The 26349-nt window shown below is 34.9% G+C and overlaps 3 non-coding genes across 3 annotated transcripts; all 3 read right to left on the reverse strand.

Annotated features, from left to right (window-relative positions):
• Positions 1–3563: 3563 nt before the first annotated feature.
• Positions 3564–3636, reverse strand: Trnak-uuu (transfer RNA lysine (anticodon UUU)). The gene has a single exon. It is a non-coding gene; the product is annotated as a tRNA-Lys (tRNA).
• A 3666-nt stretch (positions 3637–7302) lies between these two features.
• On the reverse strand, positions 7303–7375 carry Trnak-uuu (transfer RNA lysine (anticodon UUU)). Its single transcript has one exon. It is a non-coding gene; the product is annotated as a tRNA-Lys (tRNA).
• A 3677-nt stretch (positions 7376–11052) lies between these two features.
• Positions 11053–11125, reverse strand: Trnak-uuu (transfer RNA lysine (anticodon UUU)). The gene has a single exon. It is a non-coding gene; the product is annotated as a tRNA-Lys (tRNA).
• Between the last annotated feature and the right edge of the window lie 15224 nt (positions 11126–26349).

The raw sequence follows: 26349 nt of genomic DNA on the forward strand, positions 1-26349 counted from the left end.
ATCTTAGATGTTAGCCCCTTATGGAAACAATAATCCAGTTTATATGGCAATCAACCATTCACGGAGGAATTTAAATTTTGCTGCATTAGGAAATGCACAAATGTGTCATTAGCCGAGCAAGTTGCTAAAGTTAAGACTAGTCATTGTTTCTTTGTGTTAACAGTTATGATTTTACAGTCCGGACAACACAAACACTATCCTTCCTCTCTTCTCTTAAATCTTCGCATTCTTTCCTTAATTTCTCTCAGTTAATTAAACATGTGAAAATCACCTATTTTGACATTTTTTTGTTTCCAGAGAAAGCAATGCTTACACACTACATAATCAATTAAATAGTACCTGTAAGTTGATAAACTTGCTTCCAATTAATTGTTCTCTATACATATTTGTGATTTTCTTCTATGGATCGGTACAGGAGAAAATACATAAATACGGAAGGTGTTGTGTTAGATGTGGTGGTTTTATTTCTACGACATGGGAGATTTGTGTGTGTGTGTGTGTGTGTGTGTGTGTGTGTTTGTGTGTGCATGTGATTTGTATTTTTAAGGTAGCTTTTAAGAATTTTTCAGTCATATCGCTACAATGTCTGCAGTGTGGCAGTTTATAGTGATGGCTAGCACTGGGGCATCATGCCGCAGACATGTGGCATGATGTCCCACCCAGTCACTTTATCCTGAGATCCGGCCGACCAGTCCTAACACTAACCTCTTAATGCTGAGCCCCAAGCAAGGCAGCTGTTAGTACCATATTTGTAAGTCTTTGGTATGACTTGGCCGGGGATCGATCCCACGAACTCCCGCATCCGAGGCGTACGCTGTAATTACTAGGCCACCGGAGCTTTTAGGGATATTTGTTCATTGTCACGTAGTGAGTAGTAGCTAATGAGTTTTCACTCCTTATTGTCTGTATTTAAGTACGTGGAGTTGGACTATTTGGTCAGTCATATTTTGTATGTTCTTCTTGTAACATTATTCTTCACGTATATTTATTGTTGTGTTTAGATATTATTTGGAAGCAAACATTTGTTTGAATTATTCATTGGAGCCACAAAATGCTACGTGGGTTAAAATATTATTTTTGGCCTATTGTGAATTATTTCTAAAGAATTCTTGAAAATGCCATTGTGATATATCAGAACTGTTGGTAGACCAATGCATTTGAGGATGTAGATTTTATTCGGAACATTCTATTCCTTTGGACTTGAAGATAACATTTTGGGATGATTTTGGATGCAATTCATAATGCTGTAAGTCCCTCTTATATTTTCATTTTACAATTTTGTTAACTGAATTATTTGTTCAGTATTAGAAACCGTTTTGGTTTTGCTTATGTTTGTTTTTTAGTGTATGACCATAGATTCGTAATACTATTGGGTAATTATGACTCATTCATTTCTCAGTTAACGAACTAATATGCAGCATTACTGGAAATGCAAATATGATGGCAGCAGTGGGGGACGCATTTACTGAATTTTGTTTTCATAACAAAAAACTCTTAATTCCAAAGACTTGTGCAATTAAATGATATTAACGTGAAATGTAAAGAAAAGCATTTTCGTTTGAACCGAGCTCTGGGCATCTATCTGCACCATAAGTGCTAAACGTCATGTGATACAAACATGGCCGCGCCCTTTAAATATGTAATGGAAAGGGCTACGCAGCAAAATCCGAGACTGACAAACTGACAGAATTTGGATGAGTAGTGCCCCAATCTCAGTCGCTAGAGCATCCGACATTTAATCTAAGGGTCATGGGTGAAAGTCCGAGGGTAGGTGGTTATGATTTAGCTTCCACTGATTTTCAATTGTTGTCAAAATGAATATAGATATACCTGCAAGTATTTCTCTCCTTTCCTAAAATGTCCCTAAATGAGAGCGTATCCACATGTCCATGCGAACGGGATAGAGTACCCAATTTAATCAACTCTAAGATATGTTGATCATTCTGTCAGCATTTCTTCTTGATTCCAGTAAATCTAACGCATCCACTATATCATATGCAAATTGAATGCATTCATATTATGATACGAATATTATTAAAAATACGGACAGAAGCACAAAAGTCAACGCCAGTCTAAAAGCTCCACCTAACAGACAATATGTTTAAAGTAATGAGACACTACCACTGCAAGCTACTATCAGTTGTTTCGTGTTCTAAAGAGTTTACTCAAACGTTGTAACGGAGACAAAACGAAGAATGCACCGTGAAGACGTATAAAGACTTCTCGGTTCAATCAACAATAACTGCATGAGATATGCATGCAGGATGTGTTCACGGTTTTAATGGAGGTACGATCACCGCCTCTCGGACACCTGAATTCGGTGGTCACAACATCGCGGTATAGAATGCGATGATTGTATTGGTGAAAATACTAAGTCTTAAAATTAAAATACTAAGTCTTAAAATTGCCGTCCAGTTTCGGATGCTCAATCTAAATGAATGAAAATATGGATTTTTTTAAAATGATTTATCAATTGCGAGTTTTGATAATAGTTCTCGATTTAAGTAAGCTAAAGAATGCAATGCATCGTTTGAGAATTAAATGCATTAATCTTACGATTCAAACAATAACATAATATATAATTCGCAATGTAACACAAATCTCAAAGGAATTTTAAAATCTGCGACTAAAAGTTAATATGTCTTAAATTGAAGAGAAGAAAAGAGACTAGCACTGCAAGGTACTGTCAGTTCTTTCCTGTTCTGATGAGTTAGATGAAACTTTGCAACGTGGAGAAAATAAAAACTGCACCGTACATATGTGAAAGAAACCTATCTTAGATCAAGTCATGAAGGTTACAATAATGAGTTCACAGTTTTGTGGGAAGTATGATTACGGGCTATCGGACATTCGAAAGCAGTGGCCAAAAGGATCGCGCAATCCGGTGAGGTGATATCAATGGTTAAAAGAAAAAAAGAAGAACAAAAAAAAAAAAAAATGACCAAAAAAAAAAAAAGTAAAGAAAGAAATATGTTAGTCCTAAAAATGAATTTTTGCTGACTTACAATTCTGGTTGCAAAATCAAAATGAAGAAATAATTGGGATGAATTATTTATCATTATTTTGGAAATTGCCACGATTGATAATAATAATAATAATAATAATAATAATAATAATAATAATAATAATAATTATGTGGATTTAGTACAGCGCCTGAGACGTTAAAGCGCTTAGAGCTCGAAAATATTAGATAACAAACAAAAATATACACCAGTACAAGGATAGGATAGAAAAATCCCAACACTATTGAATTACAAAACAAAAGGCTTCAATAGAAGTATATAGAATATGTAAATGAACTTACATATTTCATTCACTTTTTATCTGGATGGGTACATACAGGGTCACTACCATAATCAGTACCTTTATGAGGGCTGTGTCGAAACCAGAAAGACATTGACAAGCTAATGAATTTGAAGAGGAGGATATCAAAATTCAACATAAAAATGATTATATGAGAAAAGAAAACGTTTCTGTGGGACATTTACCATCACACCTATTTGTAGCCAAATAGACGCGTGTACAAAGTGTAGTATAAATTTGTAATGGTATTAAAAATTGTACGCCCACCGTGGGACTCGAACTCACGACCCTCAGATTAAAAGTCTGATGCTCTACCGACTGAGCTAGGCGGGCTACTTGTTAATGCATGGTCGAATGTTGGCTCGGGTAGTTATGCGCAACATGGTTAATCGTTATCTCATCAATTTCACATAGCTAGCGTCCAGGATTGATTGGATCTTAGATGTTAGCCCCTTATGGAAACAATAATCCAGTTTATATGGCAATCAACCATTCACGGAGGAATTTAAATTTTGCTGCATTAGGAAATGCACAAATGTGTCATTAGCCGAGCAAGTTGCTAAAGTTAAGACTAGTCATTGTTTCTTTGTGTTAACAGTTATGATTTTACAGTCCGGACAACACAAACACTATCCTTCCTCTCTTCTCTTAAATCTTCGCATTCTTTCCTTAATTTCTCTCAGTTAATTAAACATGTGAAAATCACCTATTTTGACATTTTTTTGTTTCCAGAGAAAGCAATGCTTACACACTACATAATCAATTAAATAGTACCTGTAAGTTGATAAACTTGCTTCCAATTAATTGTTTTCTATACATATGTGTGATTTTCTTCTATGGATCGGTACAGGAGAAAATACATAAATACGGAAGGTGTTGTGTTAGATGTGGTGGTTTTATTTCTACGACATGGGAGATTTGTGTGTGTGTGTGTGTGTGTGTGTGTGTGTTTGTGTGTGCATGTGATTTGTATTTTTAAGGTAGCTTTTAAGAATTTTTCAGTCATATCGCTACAATGTCTGCAGTGTGGCAGTTTATAGTGATGGCTAGCACTGGGGCATCATGCCGCAGACATGTGGCATGATGTCCCACCCAGTCACTTTATCCTGAGATCCGGCCGACCAGTCCTAACACTAACCTCTTAATGCTGAGCCCCAAGCAAGGCAGCTGTTAGTACCATATTTGTAAGTCTTTGGTATGACTTGGCCGGGGATCGATCCCACGAACTCCCGCATCCGAGGCGTACGCTGTAATTACTAGGCCACCGGAGCTTTTAGGGATATTTGTTCATTGTCACGTAGTGAGTAGTAGCTAATGAGTTTTCACTCCTTATTGTCTGTATTTAAGTACGTGGAGTTGGACTATTTGGTCAGTCATATTTTGTATGTTCTTCTTGTAACATTATTCTTCAGGTATATTTATTGTTGTGTTTAGATATTATTTGGAAGCAAACATTTGTTTGAATTATTCATTGGAGCCACAAAATGCTACGTGGGTTAAAATATTATTTTTGGCCTATTGTGAATTATTTCTAAAGAATTCTTGAAAATGCCATTGCGATATATCAGAACTGTTGGTAGACCAATGCATTTGAGGATGTAGATTTTATTCGGAACATTCTATTCCTTTGGACTTGAAGATAACATTTTGGGATGATTTTGGATGCAATTCATAATGCTGTAAGTCCCTCTTATATTTTCATTTTACAATTTTGTTAACTGAATTATTTGTTCAGTATTAGAAACCGTTTTGGTTTTGCTTATGTTTGTTTTTTAGTGCATGACCATAGATTCGTAATACTATTGGGTAATTATGACTCATTCATTTCTCAGTTAACGAACTAATATGCAGCATTACTGGAAATGCAAATATGATGGCAGCAGTGGGGGACGCATTTACTGAATTTTGTTTTCATAACAAAAAACTCTTAATTCCAAAGACTTGTGCAATTAAATGATATTAACGTGAAATGTAAAGAAAAGCATTTTCGTTTGAACCGAGCTCTGGGCATCTATCTGCACCATAAGTGCTAAACGTCATGTGATACAAACATGGCCGCGCCCTTTAAATATGTAATGGAAAGGGCTACGTAGCAAAATCCGAGACTGACAAACTGACAGAATTTGGATGAGTAGTGCCCCAATCTCAGTCGCTAGAGCATCCGACATTTAATCTAAGGGTCATGGGTGAAAGTCCGAGGGTAGGTGGTTATGATTTAGCTTCCACTGATTTTCAATTGTTGTCAAAATGAATATAGATATACCTGCAAGTATTTCTCTCCTTTCCTAAAATGTCCCTAAATGAGAGCGTATCCACATGTCCATGCGAACGGGATAGAGTACCCAATTTAATCAACTCTAAGATATGTTGATCATTCTGTCAGCATTTCTTCTTGATTCCAGTAAATCTAACGCATCCACTATATCATATGCAAATTGAATGCATTCATATTATGATACGAATATTATTAAAAATACGGACAGAAGCACAAAAGTCAACGCCAGTCTAAAAGCTCCACCTAACAGACAATATGTTTAAAGTAATGAGACACTACCACTGCAAGCTACTATCAGTTGTTTCGTGTTCTAAAGAGTTTACTCAAACGTTGTAACGGAGACAAAACGAAGAATGCACCGTGAAGACGTATAAAGACTTCTCGGTTCAATCAACAATAACTGCTTGAGATATGCATGCAGGATGTGTTCACGGTTTTAATGGAGGTACGATCACCGCCTCTCGGACACCTGAATTCGGTGGTCACAACATCGCGGTATAGAATGCGATGATTGTATTGGTGAAAATACTAAGTCTTAAAATTAAAATACTAAGTCTTAAAATTGCCGTCCAGTTTCGGATGCTCAATCTAAATGAATGAAAATATGGATCTTTTTAAAATGATTTATCAATTGCGAGTTTTGATAATAGTTCTCGATTTAAGTAAGCTAAAGAATGCAATGCATCGTTTGAGAATTAAATGCATGAATCTTACGATTCAAACAATAACATAATATATAATTCGCAATGTAACACAAATCTCAAAGGAATTTTAAAATCTGCGACTAAAAGTTAATATGTCTTAAATTGAAGAGAAGAAAAGAGACTAGCACTGCAAGGTACTGTCAGTTCTTTCCTGTTCTGATGAGTTAGATGAAACTTTGCAACGTGGAGAAAATAAAAACTGCACCGTACATATGTGAAAGAAACCTATCTTAGATCAAGTCATGAAGGTTACAATAATGAGTTCACAGTTTTGTGGGAAGTATGATTACGGGCTATCGGACATTCGAAAGCAGTGGCCAAAAGGATCGCGCAATCCGGTGAGGTGATATCAATGGTTAAAACAAAAAAAGAAGAACAAAAAAAAAAAAAATGACCAAAAAAAAAAAAAAGCAAAGAAAGAAATATGTTAGTCCTAAGAATGAATTTTTGCTGACTTACAATTTTAGTTGCAAAATCAAAATGAAGAAATAATTGGGATGAATTATTTATCATTATTTTGGAAATTGCCACAATTGATAATAATAAAAATAATAATAATAATAATAATAATAATAATAATAATAATAATTATGTGGACTTAGTACAGCGCCTGAGACGTTAAAGCGCTAAGAGCTCGAAAATATTAGATGACAAACAAAAATATACACCAGTACAAGGATAGGATAGAAAAATCCCAACACTATTGAATTACAAAACAAAAGGCTTCAATAGAAGTATATAGAATATGTAAATGAACTTACATATTTCATTCACTTTTTATCTGGATGGGTACATACAGGGTCACTAGCATAATCAGTACCTTTATGAGGGCTGTGTCGAAACCAGAAAGACATTGACAAGCTAATGAATTTGAAGAAGAGGATATCAAAATTCAACATAAAAATGATTATATGAGAAAAGAAAACGTTTATGTGGGACATTTACCATCACACCTATTTGTAGCCAAATAGACGCGTGTACAAAGTGTAGTATAAATTTGTAATGGTATTAAAAATTGTACGCCCACCGTGGGACTCGAACTCACGACCCTCAGATTAAAAGTCTGATGCTCTACCGACTGAGCTAGGCGGGCTACTTGTTAATGCATGGTCGAATGTTGGCTCGGGTAGTTATGCGCAACATGGTTAATCGTTATCTCATCAATTTCACATAGCTAGCGTCTAGGATTGATTGGATCTTAGATGTTAGCCCCTTATGGAAACAATAATCCAGTTTACATGGCAGTCAACCATTCACGGAGGAATTTAAATTTTGCTGCCTAAGGAAATGCACAAATGTGTCATTAGCCGAGGAAGTTGCTAAAGTTAAGACTACTCATTGTTTCTTTGTGTTAACAGTTATGACTTTACAGTCCGGACAACACAAACACTATCCTTCTGCTGTTCTCTTAAATCTTCGCATTCTTTCCTTAATTTCTCTCAGTTAAGTACACATGTGAAAATCACCTATCTTGAATTTTTTTGTTTCCAGAGAAAGCAATGCTTACACACTACATGATCAATTAAATAGTACCTGTAAGTTGATAAACTTGCTTCCAATTAATTGTTCTCTATACATATTTGTGATTTTCTTCTATGGATCGGTACAGGAGAAAATACATAAATACGGAAGGTGTTGTGTTAGATGTGGTGGTTTTATTTCTACGACATGGGAGATTTTTGTGTGTGTGTGTGTGTGTGTGTGTGTGTGTGTGTTTGTGTGTGCATGTGATTTGTATTTTTAAGGTAGCTTTTAAGAATTTTTCAGTCATATCGCTACGATGTCTGCTGTGTGGCAGTTTATAGTGATGGCTAGCACTGGGGCATCATGCCGCAGACATGTGGCATGATGTCCCACCCAGTCACTTTATCCTGAGATCCGGCCGACCAGTCCTAACACTAACCTCTTAATGCTGAGCCCCAAGCAAGGCAGCTGTTAGTACCATATTTGTAAGTCTTTGGTATGACTCGGCCGGGGATCGATCCCACGAACTCCCGCATCCGAGGCGTACGCTGTAATTACTAGGCCACCGGAGCTTTTAGGGATATTTGTTCATTGTCACGTAGTGAGTAGTAGCTAATGAGTTTTCACTCCTTATTGTCTGTATTTAAGTACGTGGAGTTGGACTATTTGGTCAGTCATATTTTGTATGTTCTTCTTGTAACATTATTCTTCAGGTATATTTATTGTTGTGTTTAGATATTATTTGGAAGCAAACATTTGTTTGAATTATTCATTGGAGCCACAAAATGCTACGTGGGTTAAAATATTATTTTTGGCCTATTGTGAATTATTTTTTAAAGAATTCTTGAAAATGCCATTGTGATATATCAGAACTGTTGGTAGACCAATGCATTTGAGGATGTAGATTTTATTCGGAACATTCTATTCCTTTGGACTTGAAGATAACATTTTGGGATGATTTTGGATGCAATTCATAATGCTGTAAGTCCCTCTTATATTTTCATTTTACAATTTTGTTAACTGAATTATTTGTTCAGTATTAGAAACCGTTTTGGTTTTGCTTATGTTTGTTTTTTAGTGTATGACCATAGATTCGTAATACTATTGGGTAATTATGACTCATTCATTTCTCAGTTAACGAACTAATATGCAGCATTACTGGAAATGCAAATATGATGGCAGCAGTGGGGGACGCATTTACTGAATTTTGTTTTCATAACAAAAAACTCTTAATTCCAAAGACTTGTGCAATTAAATGATATTAACGTGAAATGTAAAGAAAAGCATTTTCGTTTGAACCGAGCTCTGGGCATCTATCTGCACCATAAGTGCTAAACGTCATGTGATACAAACATGGCCGCGCCCTTTAAATATGTAATGGAAAGGGCTACGTAGCAAAATCCGAGACTGACAAACTGACAGAATTTGGATGAGTAGTGCCCCAATCTCAGTCGCTAGAGCATCCGACATTTAATCTAAGGGTCATGGGTGAAAGTCCGAGGGTAGGTGGTTATGATTTAGCTTCCACTGATTTTCAATTGTTGTCAAAATGAATATAGATATACCTGCAAGTATTTCTCTCCTTTCCTAAAATGTCCCTAAATGAGAGCGTATCCACATGTCCATGCGAACGGGATAGAGTACCCAATTTAATCAACTCTAAGATATGTTGATCATTCTGTCAGCATTTCTTCTTGATTCCAGTAAATCTAACGCATCCACTATATCATATGCAAATTGAATGCATTCATATTATGATACGAATATTATTAAAAATACGGACAGAAGCACAAAAGTCAACGCCAGTCTAAAAGCTCCACCTAACAGACAATATGTTTAAAGTAATGAGACACTACCACTGCAAGCTACTATCAGTTGTTTCGTGTTCTAAAGAGTTTACTCAAACGTTGTAACGGAGACAAAACGAAGAATGCACCGTGAAGACGTATAAAGACTTCTCGGTTCAATCAACAATAACTGCATGAGATATGCATGCAGGATGTGTTCACGGTTTTAATGGAGGTACGATCACCGCCTCTCGGACACCTGAATTCGGTGGTCACAACATCGCGGTATAGAATGCGATGATTGTATTGGTGAAAATACTAAGTCTTAAAATTAAAATACTAAGTCTTAAAATTGCCGTCCAATTTCGGATGCTCAATCTAAATGAATGAAAATATGGATCTTTTTAAAATGATTTATCAATTGCGAGTTTTGATAATAGTTCTCGATTTAAGTAAGCTAAAGAATGCAATGCATCGTTTGAGAATTAAATGCATTAATCTTACGATTCAAACAATAACATAATATATAATTCGCAATGTAACACAAATCTCAAAGGAATTTTAAAATCTGCGACTAAAAGTTAATATGTCTTAAATTGAAGAGAAGAAAAGAGACTAGCACTGCAAGGTACTGTCAGTTCTTTCCTGTTCTGATGAGTTAGATGAAACTTTGCAACGTGGAGAAAATAAAAACTGCACCGTACATATGTGAAAGAAACCTATCTTAGATCAAGTCATGAAGGTTACAATAATGAGTTCACAGTTTTGTGGGAAGTATGATTACGGGCTATCGGACATTCGAAAGCAGTGGCCAAAAGGATCGCGCAATCCGGTGAGGTGATATCAATGGTTAAAACAAAAAAAGAAGAACAAAAAAAAAAAAATGACCAAAAAAAAAAAAAAGCAAAGAAAGAAATATGTTAGTCCTAAAAATGAATTTTTGCTGACTTACAATTTTAGTTGCAAAATGAAAATGAAGAAATAATTGGGATGAATTATTTATCATTATTTTGGAAATTGCCACAATTGATAATAATAATAATAATAATAATAATAATAATAATAATAATAATAATAATAATAATAATTATGTGGACTTAGTACAGCGCCTGAGACGTTAAAGCGCTAAGAGCTCGAAAATATTAGATGACAAACAAAAATATACACCAGTACAAGGATAGGATAGAAAAATCCCAACACTATTGAATTACAAAACAAAAGGCTTCAATAGAAGTATATAGAATATGTAAATGAACTTACATATTTCATTCACTTTTTATCTGGATGGGTACATACAGGGTCACTAGCATAATCAGTACCTTTATGAGGGCTGTGTCGAAACCAGAAAGACATTGACAAGCTAATGAATTTGAAGAAGAGGATATCAAAATTCAACATAAAAATGATTATATGAGAAAAGAAAACGTTTATGTGGGACATTTACCATCACACCTATTTGTAGCCAAATAGACGCGTGTACAAAGTGTAGTATAAATTTGTAATGGTATTAAAAATTGTACGCCCACCGTGGGACTCGAACTCACGACCCTCAGATTAAAAGTCTGATGCTCTACCGACTGAGCTAGGCGGGCTACTTGTTAATGCATGGTCGAATGTTGGCTCGGGTAGTTATGCGCAACATGGTTAATCGTTATCTCATCAATTTCACATAGCTAGCGTCTAGGATTGATTGGATCTTAGATGTTAGCCCCTTATGGAAACAATAATCCAGTTTACATGGCAGTCAACCATTCACGGAGGAATTTAAATTTTGCTGCCTAAGGAAATGCACAAATGTGTCATTAGCCGAGGAAGTTGCTAAAGTTAAGACTACTCATTGTTTCTTTGTGTTAACAGTTATGACTTTACAGTCCGGACAACACAAACACTATCCTTCTGCTGTTCTCTTAAATCTTCGCATTCTTTCCTTAATTTCTCTCAGTTAAGTACACATGTGAAAATCACCTATCTTGAATTTTTTTGTTTCCAGAGAAAGCAATGCTTACACACTACATGATCAATTAAATAGTACCTGTAAGTTGATAAACTTGCTTCCAATTAATTGTTCTCTATACATATTTGTGATTTTCTTCTATGGATCGGTACAGGAGAAAATACATAAATACGGAAGGTGTTGTGTTAGATGTGGTGGTTTTATTTCTACGACATGGGAGATTTGTGTGTGTGTGTGTGTGTGTGTGTGTGTGTGTGTTTGTGTGTGCATGTGATTTGTATTTTTAAGGTAGCTCTTAAGAATTTTTCAGTCATATCGCTACGATGTCTGCTGTGTGGCAGTTTATAGTGATGGCTAGCACTGGGGCATCATGCCGCAGACATGTGGCATGATGTCCCACCCAGTCACTTTATCCTGAGATCCGGCCGACCAGTCCTAACACTAACCTCTTAATGCTGAGCCCCAAGCAAGGCAGCTGTTAGTACCATATTTGTAAGTCTTTGGTATGACTCGGCCGGGGATCGATCCCACGAACTCCCGCATCCGAGGCGTACGCTGTAATTACTAGGCCACCGGAGCTTTTAGGGATATTTGTTCATTGTCACGTAGTGAGTAGTAGCTAATGAGTTTTCACTCCTTATTGTCTGTATTTAAGTACGTGGAGTTGGACTATTTGGTCAGTCATATTTTGTATGTTCTTCTTGTAACATTATTCTTCAGGTATATTTATTGTTGTGTTTAGATATCATTTGGAAGCAAACATTTGTTTGAATTATTCATTGGAGCCACAAAATGCTACGTGGGTTAAAATATTATTTTTGGCCTATTGTGAATTATTTTTTAAAGAATTCTTGAAAATGCCATTGTGATATATCAGAACTGTTGGTAGACCAATGCATTTGAGGATGTAGATTTTATTCGGAACATTCTATTCCTTTGGACTTGAAGATAACATTTTGGGATGATTTTGGATGCAATTCATAATGCTGTAAGTCCCTCTTATATTTTCATTTTACAATTTTGTTAACTGAATTATTTGTTCAGTATTAGAAACCGTTTTGGTTTTGCTTATGTTTGTTTTTTAGTGTATGACCATAGATTCGTAATACTATTGGGTAATTATGACTCATTCATTTCTCAGTTAACGAACTAATATGCAGCATTACTGGAAATGCAAATATGATGGCAGCAGTGGGGGACGCATTTACTGAATTTTGTTTTCATAACAAAAAACTCTTAATTCCAAAGACTTGTGCAATTAAATGATATTAACGTGAAATGTAAAGAAAAGCATTTTCGTTTGAACCGAGCTCTGGGCATCTATCTGCACCATAAGTGCTAAACGTCATGTGATACAAACATGGCCGCGCCCTTTAAATATGTAATGGAAAGGGCTACGCAGCAAAATCCGAGACTGACAAACTGACAGAATTTGGATGAGTAGTGCCCCAATCTCAGTCGCTAGAGCATCCGACATTTAATCTAAGGGTCATGGGTGAAAGTCCGAGGGTAGGTGGTTATGATTTAGCTTCCACTGATTTTCAATTGTTGTCAAAATGAATATAGATATACCTGCAAGTATTTCTCTCCTTTCCTAAAATGTCCCTAAATGAGAACGTATCCACATGTCCATGCGAACGGGATAGAGTACCCAATTTAATCAAGTCTAAGATATGTTGATCATTCTGTCAGCATTTCTTCTTGATTCCAGTAAATCTAACGCATCCACTATATCATATGCAAATTGAATGCATTCATATTATGATACGAATATTATTAAAATATACGACAGAAGCAGAAAAGTCAACGCCAGTCTAAAAGCTCCACCTAACAGACAATATGTTTAAAGTAATGAGACACTACCACTGCAAGCTACTATCAGTTGTTTCGTGTTCTAAAGAGTTTACTCAAACGTTGTAACGGAGACAAAACGAAGAATGCACCGTGAAGACGTATAAAGACTTCTCGGTTCAATCAACAATAACTGCATGAGATATGCATGCAGGATGTGTTCACGGTTTTAATGGAGGTACGATCACCGCCTCTCGGACACCTGAATTCGGTGGTCACAACATCGCGGTATAGAATGCGATGATTGTATTGGTGAAAATACTAAGTCTTAAAATTAAATTGCTGCCGTCCAGTCTCGGATGCTCAATCTAAATGAATGAAAATATGGATTTTTTTAAAATGATTTATCAATTGCGAGTTTTGATAATAGTTCTCAATTTAAGTAAGCTAAAGAATGCAATTCATCGTTTGAGAATTAAATGCATTAATCTTACGATTCAAACAATAACATAATATATAATTCGCAATGTAACACAAATCTCAAAGGAATTTTAAAATCTGCGACTAAAAGTTAATATGTCTTAAATTGAAGAGAAGAAAAGAGACTAGCACTGCAAGGTACTGTCAGTTCTTTCCTGTTCTGATGAGTTAGATGAAACTTTGCAACGTGGAGAAAATAAAAACTGCACCGTACATATGTGAAAGAAACCTATCTTAGATCAAGTCATGAAGGTTACAATAATGAGTTCACAGTTTTGTGGGAAGTATGATTACGGGCTATCGGACATTCGAAAGCAGTGGCCAAAAGGATCGCGCAATCCGGTGAGGTGATATCAATGGTTAAAACACAAAAAAGAAGAACAAAAAAAAAATGACCAATAAAAAAGGAAAGAAAGAAATATGTTAGTCCTAAAAATGAATTTTTGCTGACTTACAATTTTAGTTGCAAAATGAAAATGAAAAAATAATTGGGAAGAATTATTTATCAGTATTTTGGAAATTCCCACAATTGATAATAATAATAATAATAATAATAATAATAATAATAATAATAATAATAATAATTATGTGGACATACTACAGCGCCTAAGACGTTAAAGCGCTAAGAGCTCGAAAATATTAGATAACAAACAAAAATATACACCAGTACAAGGATAGGATAGAAAAATCCCAACACTATTGAATTACAAAACAAAAGGCTTCAATAGAAGTATATAGAATATGTAAATGAACTTACATATTTCATTCACTTTTTATCTGGATGGGTACATACAGGGTCACTACCATAATCAGTACCTTTATGAGGGCTGTGTCGAAACCAGAAAGACATTGACAAGCTAATGAATTTGAAGAAGAGGATATCAAAATTCAACATAAAAATGATTATATGAGAAAAGAAAACGTTTCTGTGGGACATTTACCATCACACCTATTTGTAGCCAAATAGACGCGTGTACAAAGTGTAGTATAAATTTGTAATGGTATTAAAAATTGTACGCCCACCGTGGGACTCGAACTCACGACCCTCAGATTAAAAGTCTGATGCTTTTTTTTTTTTTTTTTTTTTTCTTTTTTTAAAAAACGCTTTGTACAGTATATAAGTTAAAAATATACAGTCAGTATGTACATAGTAGTTTGTAATGCTATATTACAAAATAATGGTTCTACAATAGTATTTTGTAATTCTATATTACAAAACAATGATTCTACAATAGTATTTTGTTAAGCTATATTACAGAACAATGATTCTAAAATTTTATTTTGTAATGCTATAGTACAAAACAATGATTCTACAAAGTAATAAACACTTTATCCTCTTCTATTCTCATTAAAGGATTATCTTTTACAAAATACTTCGTAATCAAAGTCTGATTTTTGTCTTTGTAATGTTGATACGCATATAATATATATTTTCTAGTCAAATATTGGAACAATCTTTCTATGTCTATTTTTTTCCCTAATAAAGACATAATGTTTCTTCTTTTGTAAATGCACAATCGAGCAATGCTCAGAATGTAGTTCAAAAAATAACTATTTACTGATTTTGTTTCTTTGTTATATCCTATCATGAGCATTTGTTCAAAAGAAGTGCTATTGAGAACACCAACTCTACAATTTTTAAAAAGAATCTCAACTATATATACAATATAATTCTTAAAAGAGCTTAATTCAGGACATTTCAAAAACATGTGAAATAAATCTTCTGTTTCCAACTGGCACACTGGACATAAGTCATTATCAATTTTGCCATAGTATTTTAGTCTCTCTTTTGTAAATATTCGATTGTGCATTATTCTGTAATCCAAATCTATACAATCTGGGGTCTTGAAAGGTAGGTGTATCAATTTCCAGTATTTATGCTTTTCCAAACTAAATATCTTACTCCAAAAGGAAACAGAAGCTGGTTCTTGAAAAATCAACGTACATAAAAGCTTGTAAAATAGTTGTGTTGTACATAAACAAAGGTCATATAATTTTGTATCAACTCTGAGAAACATATTATTTCTCCCATTGGTTACAGTGGGTTTTGACTCTGTTGCAACAATATTTCTCCAGCCTAATGGTATACTTTCTATTATGCAATCATAGTCTTTTTTTATCTTATCTGTTTTGATCTCAGAATTTGATTTGTATATCATTTCTTGAATAGCTCTATAAGGTAGTATTCCAGGTACAAATTCATATGTAATATCCTGAACACGAACAATTCCTGCTTCTATAAATTCTGCGAAAAACAACGTTTTACCAGCACATGTAATATTAGGATTTAAAAAGAGAGGTTGTTCAAAAACATTCCTCACATCAATATTTGTATCGATATTATTTCTACGTTTTTCCCATGCATGAAACATTTCTCTGTAAAATATAGGTAGGGTATTCAATTGTTGCTTATTTAAAGACATGAGAAACAACTCTTTGGTCAACCTCATGTTCAGGACAGTAGATAAAAAGTGATCAAAGGTATTTTTCCACATAGCATGGCAATTCACATCAAAGTATCTTTTTAAAAATTTTAGTCTGAATGCATACATTTTCATCTTTATATCAGTTAACTGTAGTCCGCCATTTCGCTTATCACCAATTATTGTATAATAGTGAACCAAATGGGACTTTCCTGACCAGATAAATCTGAGAAATAATTGCTTCAATTCATCAGCAATCATATCAGGAAGAGGCTGAACTGACACTATGTACAATACTCTAGAAACTAATAAGTTATTAACAACTGTTACTTTTCCTTGTATTGTCAAATATCTCTGTGACCACAGTTGCAATAAGTTTTTAATTTTAGACAATCTATCATTCCAGTTCAGTTGCTCACATAACTTTGCACATTTTCCCACATAAGCTCCCAAAATTAAGATGACTTGATCACACATTTGAATTTGTAATTGTTTGCAATAATCATCAGTAAGTTTACCAGATCCAATACACAGAAGTTCTGTCTTTTCCTTGTTCACCTTTGCACCAGATCCTTTACAATACAAGTCAAGTACATTAAAAGATTGATTAATGGATTGTGTATCCGCTAATGTCAAGGTTGTATCATCTGCATGTTGAAAAACTTTACTTGTATTACTAGACAGTGGGAGTGGAATACCTTTGATAGTGGGATTTGCTTTGATAGCGAGTCCTAAGGGTTCTGCTGCTAATACATATAACATTGCTGATATAGGACAACCTTGTCTGACTGAATTTTTAATTAAAAAGGGTTTCGTTAGATGACCATTGCATTTAACACTACTTTTAATTTCATTATAAAATATCTTTATCCACTGAATAAAATTGTCACCAAAACCGAACTTTCGTAACACAGAAATCAAATATGAGTGGCAAACTCTGTCAAACGCTTTTTCTTGATCAATTTTTAAGATATATCCCTCAAGATTGTCTCTCTCAACCATATCTATAATATCTCTTACAGTGACTATAGTATCAGCAATATCTCTCCCAACTATACAACATGTCTGAGTTTGAGAAATAATTTTGGGTAATACCATTTTTAAACGTGTAGACAAAATCCTTGCCAAAATTTTATAATCTACATTAAGTAAACTGATAGGACGCCAATTTTGCAATCTTCTATTATCCCCCTTATTTTTATAAATAAGTGATATAACCCCAAATCTCATTGATCTCGACATAATATTGTCATTCTTAACACTCTGAAAGATGTGCAACAGAATATCATATATACAGTCATAAAATTTACAATACCACTCTACTGTCAATCCGTCCGGGCCGGGGCTTTTATTTTTAGCCATCGCTTTTATAGCTGTATGTATTTCATCAACTGTTATTATGGCATCACACATATCTTTATCCTCATCAGATACAGAACAGTTTACAAAATTTAAAAGTGAATCAGTACAATTATCATCAACAGTTACCGAAGAATATAAATGACTATAAAACTGATGTATTTCATCTAAGATTCCGCTTGTATTTGAAATAATTACACCATCATCATCAATCAATTCATTGATTACATTTTTGTTGTGTCGATATTTCTCAAGATTTAGAAAATATTTAGTATTTCTATCGCTTTCAATTGCCCATTTGGCCTTAGATCTCAATATAGCACCCCGACAAAAATCAGTTTCATAGTCACTTAGCTGATGTTTTAGTTCTTCATATTTGTTAATGTCATATGGTTCTTTATTTGCGACTTTTTCTGAAAATGATTTTAATTTATTTTGCAATGTAAAGTATTCTTGTAATCTTTCCTTATTTCTTCTTGTACAGTATACTTGGGAAAATTTTTTAATTTTGTATTTTACATTATCCCACCAAATGAGTGGTTCACTGAAATACATTTCGTCAGTTTTTCCTTCGGTAAGAATTGATTTCACTCTTTGTACATATTTTTCCTCAAAAAGAACATTGTTATTTAATATCCATAATCCGGGCCCTGTTTCCACTTTGCAGGTATTTAGTTTAAGGTATACAAAAGAATGATCACTAAAGGATGTATCTGCATAATAAATATTTTGCACATTGGAGTGCAATTTTGAGGAAATCAAAAAATAATCTATTCTACTCTGCTTCATTTCTCCTAGTACAACTTGTTTTCTGGAGAAACTACGAGTACTAGGATTTCGTGATCTCCATAAATCGGTAATATTCCTATCATGAATAATTTTATAAAGTTCACGCATTGCTACATCATCAATATGTAAGGCTTTGTTATGTCGATCAATACCTGCTAAAGTTGTATTAAAATCACCAGCCAGGATAGTGCTATCACTAGTACTGTTATGTAAATATGTATTTAGCTTCATGAAAAAGTTAAACTTTTCCTTCACAACATTTGGAGCATAAATATTGATTAAATCAATCACTTTATCATCAATAGCTATTTTAAGATGTAAAATCCTACCCTTTTCAATCATTTCTTGTGTCACCTGATTTCTCAATTCTCTCACTACTAAAACAGCAACACCTGCCCTCCTATTGTCAGCATTACTATAAAATATGTCACCATTCCAAATCTCATTTTCTCTAATACTTTCAACAAACTCATCATCCCAAAAGGTTTCTTGCAATAATAAAATATGGCCTCTTTTCTCTTTAAATATTTCTAAAACAGACTTTAGTTTATTCAAATTACGCAAGCCATTTACATTTAGAGATACAATATTTAAAGCCATGATTATGATGAGTGTATTGAAAGTATTAAAAAATGTTGAGTGTTTGATCATTTCTTCATAGGTGTTCGTCGCATGCTATTCATCTTCATATTAGGTACTGGATTAAACCTTCTCCTTCTCCTTTGTACTACTTTGAAATTTTCGATATTAGTACCGTTTTCTTGACATGTACGTGATTCGTTTGATCTTTCAACAACGTCTGCAGCCATCTTCCTGTCATCATCTGAATCTGTCCCCGATCCATCTCCAATTGTATGATTGTTGTTTACTTCCTCAGATTCTATTTCTACATTGGTCATATCAACTCCAATTCTTTCTTTTTCTTCCCCACTTTCTCCACTCTCATTATCTTTTTTTTCATTCTCAATTTCTTCTTTATCATCTTCGTCACTCTGTAACTCCAATATGTCTTCCCTCATATCATCATCAACTTGCGAATGAATGCCTGCAATGGCCTCTCTGTAACACATACATGTTTGCGCCTCTTTGTGGCATTTGTCGCATATCCTGCATGTACACATAAGAGGAAAACTTCCACAACTTTCACATCTTTGCCTTGTGCAATTTTTTGCTACATGGCCTTGCTCCCCACACTTGTAGCATACAAAATCAGGGCAGTCTTTTATAACATGTCCCGGATCAAGACATCTAGAACATACCTTAACTTGATTATTGTGTAATACTCTAAAGTATTGTTGACCATTGACAGTCTGAAATTTCAGACTGTAAGGCAAGGATTTTACCTGCTGTGGAAATTTACATTTGACATAACGAGTCCCATCAGCCACACTAGTTCCAGGATAATATCTGCGTTGAATGGGAGAAAGAAGTTCTACTCCGTATTCACCGAGCTTCATACTTATATCATCATCTGTGATGTATGCTGGTAAATGAAGAATTGACACAATAATAGTGTCTGAATATAAAAGAGTACAATCAAAGTGTTCACTTCCAATATCAATTCCACACAAGGTATTATATGCTACTTCCTTCCTCGGTAGTGTGACCTCATACAAATTTGCACCTTTGGGCACAACTGCATAGACCGACATATCTCCGGTTAATTCTTCTACACTTCTAACAATATCACTTGCCTTTATTTTCTTCACATCCTTTACATCAATCACCACGGAACATTCTTTCCCAAAACGACGAGAAGCTCCTGTCTGTCTATCGATGTTACTCGACATGCCATTCTTATTGTTAGCTATTCCACTGGTGTCATTAGAGTGTGAGTCAGCACCTTGTGCTGCACGTGCAGCACGACCAGGCTTTGTATTCATTGTCACAGAAAAAAATTTTTTGTGTGGTGGATAAAGTTATCCACACACTCAAAATATATCTCACTTATATATGAATGCGATCAAACAAATCTTATCAACGTACCTGTAACAAATTAAAACAGCAAAAATGTCTATTAAAGGAAAAAAACTTGAAAATTCACGGAGCGATCATCAAACGTGTTTTCCTTCTGATCTACCCTCAGATTAAAAGTCTGATGCTCTACCGACTGAGCTAGGCGGGCTACTTGTTAATGCATGGTCGAATGTTGGCTCGGGTAGTTATGCGCAACATGGTTAATCGTTATCTCATCAATTTCACATAGCTAGCGTCTAGGATTGATTGGATCTTAGATGTTAGCCCCTTATGGAAACAATAATCCAGTTTATATGGCAATCAACCATTCACGGAGGAATTTAAATTTTGCTGCATAAGGAAATGCACAAATGTGTCATTAGCCGAGCAAGTTGCTAAAGTTAAGACTAGTCATTGTTTCTTTGTGTTAACAGTTATGATTTTACAGTCCGGACAACACAAACACTATCCTTCTGCTCTTCTCTTAAATCTTCGCATTCTTTCCTTAATTTCTCTCAGTTAATTACACATGTGAAAATCACCTATCTTGAAATTTTTTGTTTCCAGAGAAAGCAATGCTTACACACTACATAATCAATTAAATAGTACCTGTAAGTTGATAAACTTGCTTCCAATTAATTGTTCTCTATACATATTTGTAATTTTCTTCTATGGATCGGTACAGGAGAAAATACATAAATACGGAAGGTGTTGTGTTAGATGTGGTGGTTTTATTTCTACGACATGGGAGATTTGTGTGTGTGTGTGTGTGTGTGTTTGTGTGTGCATGTGATTTGTATTTTTAAGGTAGCTTTTAAGAATTTTTCAGTCATATCGCTACGATGTCTGCAGTGTGGCAGTTTATAGTGATGGCTAGCACTGGGGCATCATGCCGCAGACATGTGGCATGATGTCCCACCCAGTCACTTTATCCTGAGATCCGGCCGACCAGTCCTAACACTAACGTCTTAATGCTGAGCCCCAAGCAAGGCAGCTGTTAGTACCATATTTGTAAGTCTTTGGTATGACTCGGCCGGGGATCGATCCCACGAACTCCCGCATCCGAGGCGTACGCTGTAATTACTAGGCCACCGGAGCTTTTAGGGATATTTGTTCATTGTCACGTAGTGAGTAGTAGCTAATGAGTTTTCACTCCTTATTGTCTGTATTTAAGTACGTGGAGTTGGACTATTTGGTCAGTCATATTTTGTATGTTCTTCTTGTAACATTATTCTTCAGGTATATTTATTGTTGTGTTTAGATATTATTTGGAAGCAAACATTTGTTTGAATTATTCATTGGAGCCACAAAATGCTACGTGGGTTAAAATATTATTTTTGGCCTATTGTGAATTATTTCTAAAGAATTCTTGAAAATGCCATTGTGATATATCAGAACTGTTGGTAGACCAATGCATTTGAGGATGTAGATTTTATTCGGAACATTCTATTCCTTTGGACTTGAAGATAACATTTTGGGATGATTTTGGATGCAATTCATAATGCTGTAAGTCCCTCTTATATTTTCATTTTACAATTTTGTTAACTGAATTATTTGTTCAGTATTAGAAACCGTTTTGGTTTTGCTTATGTTTGTTTTTTAGTGTATGACCATAGATTCGTAATACTATTGGGTAATTATGACTCATTCATTTCTCAGTTAACGAACTAATATGCAGCATTACTGGAAATGCAAATATGATGGCAGCAGTGGGGGACGCATTTACTGAATTTTGTTTTCATAACAAAAAACTCTTAATTCCAAAGACTTGTGCAATTAAATGATATTAACGTGAAATGTAAAGAAAAGCATTTTCGTTTGAACCGAGCTCTGGGCATCTATCTGCACCATAAGTGCTAAACGTCATGTGATACAAACATGGCCGCGCCCTTTAAATATGTAATGGAAAGGGCTACGCAGCAAAATCCGAGACTGACAAACTGACAGAATTTGGATGAGTAGTGCCCCAATCTCAGTCGCTAGAGCATCCGACATTTAATCTAAGGGTCATGGGTGAAAGTCCGAGGGTAGGTGGTTATGATTTAGCTTCCACTGATTTTCAATTGTTGTCAAAATGAATATAGATATACCTGCAAGTATTTCTCTCCTTTCCTAAAATGTCCCTAAATGAGAGCGTATCCACATGTCCATGCGAACGGGATAGAGTACCCAATTTAATCAACTCTAAGATATGTTGATCATTCTGTCAGCATTTCTTCTTGATTCCAGTAAATCTAACGCATCCACTATATCATATGCAAATTGAATGCATTCATATTATGATACGAATATTATTAAAAATACGGACAGAAGCACAAAAGTCAACGCCAGTCTAAAAGCTCCACCTAACAGACAATATGTTTAAAGTAATGAGACACTACCACTGCAAGCTACTATCAGTTGTTTCGTGTTCTAAAGAGTTTACTCAAACGTTGTAACGGAGACAAAACGAAGAATGCACCGTGAAGACGTATAAAGACTTCTCGGTTCAATCAACAATAACTGCATGAGATATGCATGCAGGATGTGTTCACGGTTTTAATGGAGGTACGATCACCGCCTCTCGGACACCTGAATTCGGTGGTCACAATATCGCGGTATAGAATGCGATGATTGTATTGGTGAAAATACTAAGTCTTAAAATTAAAATACTAAGTCTTAAAATTGCCGTCCAGTTTCGGATGCTCAATCTAAATGAATGAAAATATGGATCTTTTTAAAATGATTTATCAATTGCGAGTTTTGATAATAGTTCTCGATTTAAGTAAGATAAAGAATGCAATGCATCGTTTGAGAATTAAATGCATTAATCTTACGATTCAAACAATAACATAATATATAATTCGCAATGTAACACAAATCTCAAAGGAATTTTAAAATCTGCGACTAAAAGTTAATATGTCTTAAATTGAAGAGAAGAAAAGAGACTAGCACTGCAAGGTACTGTCAGTTCTTTCCTGTTCTGATGAGTTAGATGAAACTTTGCAACGTGGAGAAAATAAAAACTGCACCGTACATATGTGAAAGAAACCTATCTTAGATCAAGTCATGAAGGTTACAATAATGAGTTCAGTTTTGTGGGAAGTATGATTACGGGCTATCGGACATTCGAAAGCAGTGGCCAAAAGGATCGCGCAATCCGGTGAGGTGATATCAATGGTTAAAACAAAAAAAGAAGAACAAAACAAAAAAAAAAAAATGATCAAAAAAAAAAAAAAAAAGCAAAGAAAGAAATATGTTAGTCCGAAAAATGAATTCTTGCTGACTTACAATTTTAGTTGCAAAATCAAAATGAAGAAATAATTGGGATGAATTATTTATCATTATTTTGGAAATTGCCACAATTGATAATAATAATAATAATAATAATAATAATAATAATTATGTGGACTTAGTACAGCGCCTGAGACGTTAAAGCGCTAAGAGCTCGAAAATATTAGATAACAAACAAAAATATACACCAGTACAAGGATAGGATAGAAAAATCCCAACACTATTGAATTACAAGACAAAAGGCTTCAATAGAAGTATATAGATAATGTAAATGAACTTACATATTTCATTCACTTTTTATCTGGATGGGTACATACAGGGTCACTACCATAATCAGTACCTTTATGAGGGCTGTGTCGAAACCAGAAAGACATTGACAAGCTAATGAATTTGAAGAAGAGGATATCAAAATTCAACATAAAAATGATTATATGAGAAAAGAAAACGTTTCTGTGGGACATTTACCATCACACCTATTTGTAGCCAAATAGACGCGTGTACAAAGTGTAGTATAAATTTGTAATGGTATTAAAAATTGTACGCCCACCGTGGGACTCGAACTCAAGACCCTCAGATTAAAAGTCTGATGCTCTACCGACTGAGCTAGGCGGGCTACTTGTTAATGCATGGTCGAATGTTGGCTCGGGTAGTTATGCGCAACATGGTTAATCGTTATCTCATCAATTTCACATAGCTAGCGTCTAGGATTGATTGGATCTTAGATGTTAGCCCCTTATGGAAACAATAATCCAGTTTATATGGCAATCAACCATTCACGGAGGAATTTAAATTTTGCTGCATAAGGAAATGCACAAATGTGTCATTAGCCGAGCAAGTTGCTAAAGTTAAGACTAGTCATTGTTTCTTTGTGTTAACAGTTATGATTTTACAGTCCGGACAACACAAACACTATCCTTCTGCTCTTCTCTTAAATCTTCGCATTCTTACCTTAATTTCTCTCAGTTAATTACACATGTGAAAATCACCTATCTTGAAATTTTTTGTTTCCAGAGAAAGCAATGCTTACACACTACATAATCAATTAAATAGTACCTGTAAGTTGATAAACTTGCTTCCAATTAATTGTTCTCTATACATATTTGTGATTTTCTTCTATGGATCGGTACAGGAGAAAATACATAAATACGGAAGGTGTTGTGTTAGATGTGGTGGTTTTATTTCTACGACATGGGAGATTTGTGTGTGTGTGTGTTTGTGTGTGTGTGTGTTTGTGTGTGCATGTGATTTGTATTTTTAAGGTAGCTTTTAAGAATTTTTCAGTCATATCGCTACAATGTCTGCAGTGTGGCAGTTTATAGTGATGGCTAGCACTGGGGCATCATGCCGCAGACATGTGGCATGATGTCCCACCCAGTCACTTTATCCTGAGATCCGGCCGACCAGTCCTAACACTAACCTCTTAATGCTGAGCCCCAAGCAAGGCAGCTGTTAGTACCATATTTGTAAGTCTTTGGTATGACTTGGCCGGGGATCGATCCCACGAACTCCCGCATCCGAGGCGTACGCTGTAATTACTAGGCCACCGGAGCTTTTAGGGATATTTGTTCATTGTCACGTAGTGAGTAGTAGCTAATGAGTTTTCACTCCTTATTGTCTGTATTTAAGTACGTGGAGTTGGACTATTTGGTCAGTCATATTTTGTATGTTCTTCTTGTAACATTATTCTTCAGGTATATTTATTGTTGTGTTTAGATATTATTTGGAAGCAAACATTTGTTTGAATTATTCATTGGAGCCACAAAATGCTACGTGGGTTAAAATATTATTTTTGGCCTATTGTGAATTATTTCTAAAGAATTCTTGAAAATGCAATTCTGATATATCAGAACTGTTGGTAGACCAATGCATTTGAGGATGTAGATTTTATTCGGAACATTCTATTCCTTTGGACTTGAAGATAACATTTTGGGATGATTTTGGATGCAATTCATAATGCTGTAAGTCCCTCTTATATTTTCATTTTACAATTTTGTTAACTGAATTATTTGTTCAGTATTAGAAACCGTTTTGGTTTTGCTTATGTTTGTTTTTTAGTGTATGACCATAGATTCGTAATACTATTGGGTAATTATGACTCATTCATTTCTCAGTTAACGAACTAATATGCAGCATTACTGGAAATGCAAATATGATGGCAGCAGTGGGGGACGCATTTACTGAATTTTGTTTTCATAACAAAAAACTCTTAATTCCAAAGACTTGTGCAATTAAATGATATTAACGTGAAATGTAAAGAAAAGCATTTTCGTTTGAACCGAGCTCTGGGCATCTATCTGCACCATAAGTGCTAAACGTCATGTGATACAAACATGGCCGCGCCCTTTAAATATGTAATGGAAAGGGCTACGCAGCAAAATCCGAGACTGACAAACTGACAGAATTTGGATGAGTAGTGCCCCAATCTCAGTCGCTAGAGCATCCGACATTTAATCTAAGGGTCATGGGTGAAAGTCCGAGGGTAGGTGGTTATGATTTAGCTTCCACTGATTTTCAATTGTTGTCAAAATGAATATAGATATACCTGCAAGTATTTCTCTCCTTTCCTAAAATGTCCCTAAATGAGAGCGTATCCACATGTCCATGCGAACGGGATAGAGTACCCAATTTAATCAACTCTAAGATATGTTGATCATTCTGTCAGCATTTCTTCTTGATTCCAGTAAATCTAACGCATCCACTATATCATATGCAAATTGAATGCATTCATATTATGATACGAATATTATTAAAATATACGGACAGAAGCACAAAAGTCAACGCCAGTCTAAAA

Source organism: Sinohyriopsis cumingii, chromosome 11 (assembly GCF_028554795.1).
Source record: "Sinohyriopsis cumingii isolate HCF-2022 chromosome 11, ASM2855479v2, whole genome shotgun sequence".
Lineage (NCBI taxonomy): Eukaryota > Metazoa > Mollusca > Bivalvia > Unionida > Unionidae > Sinohyriopsis > Sinohyriopsis cumingii.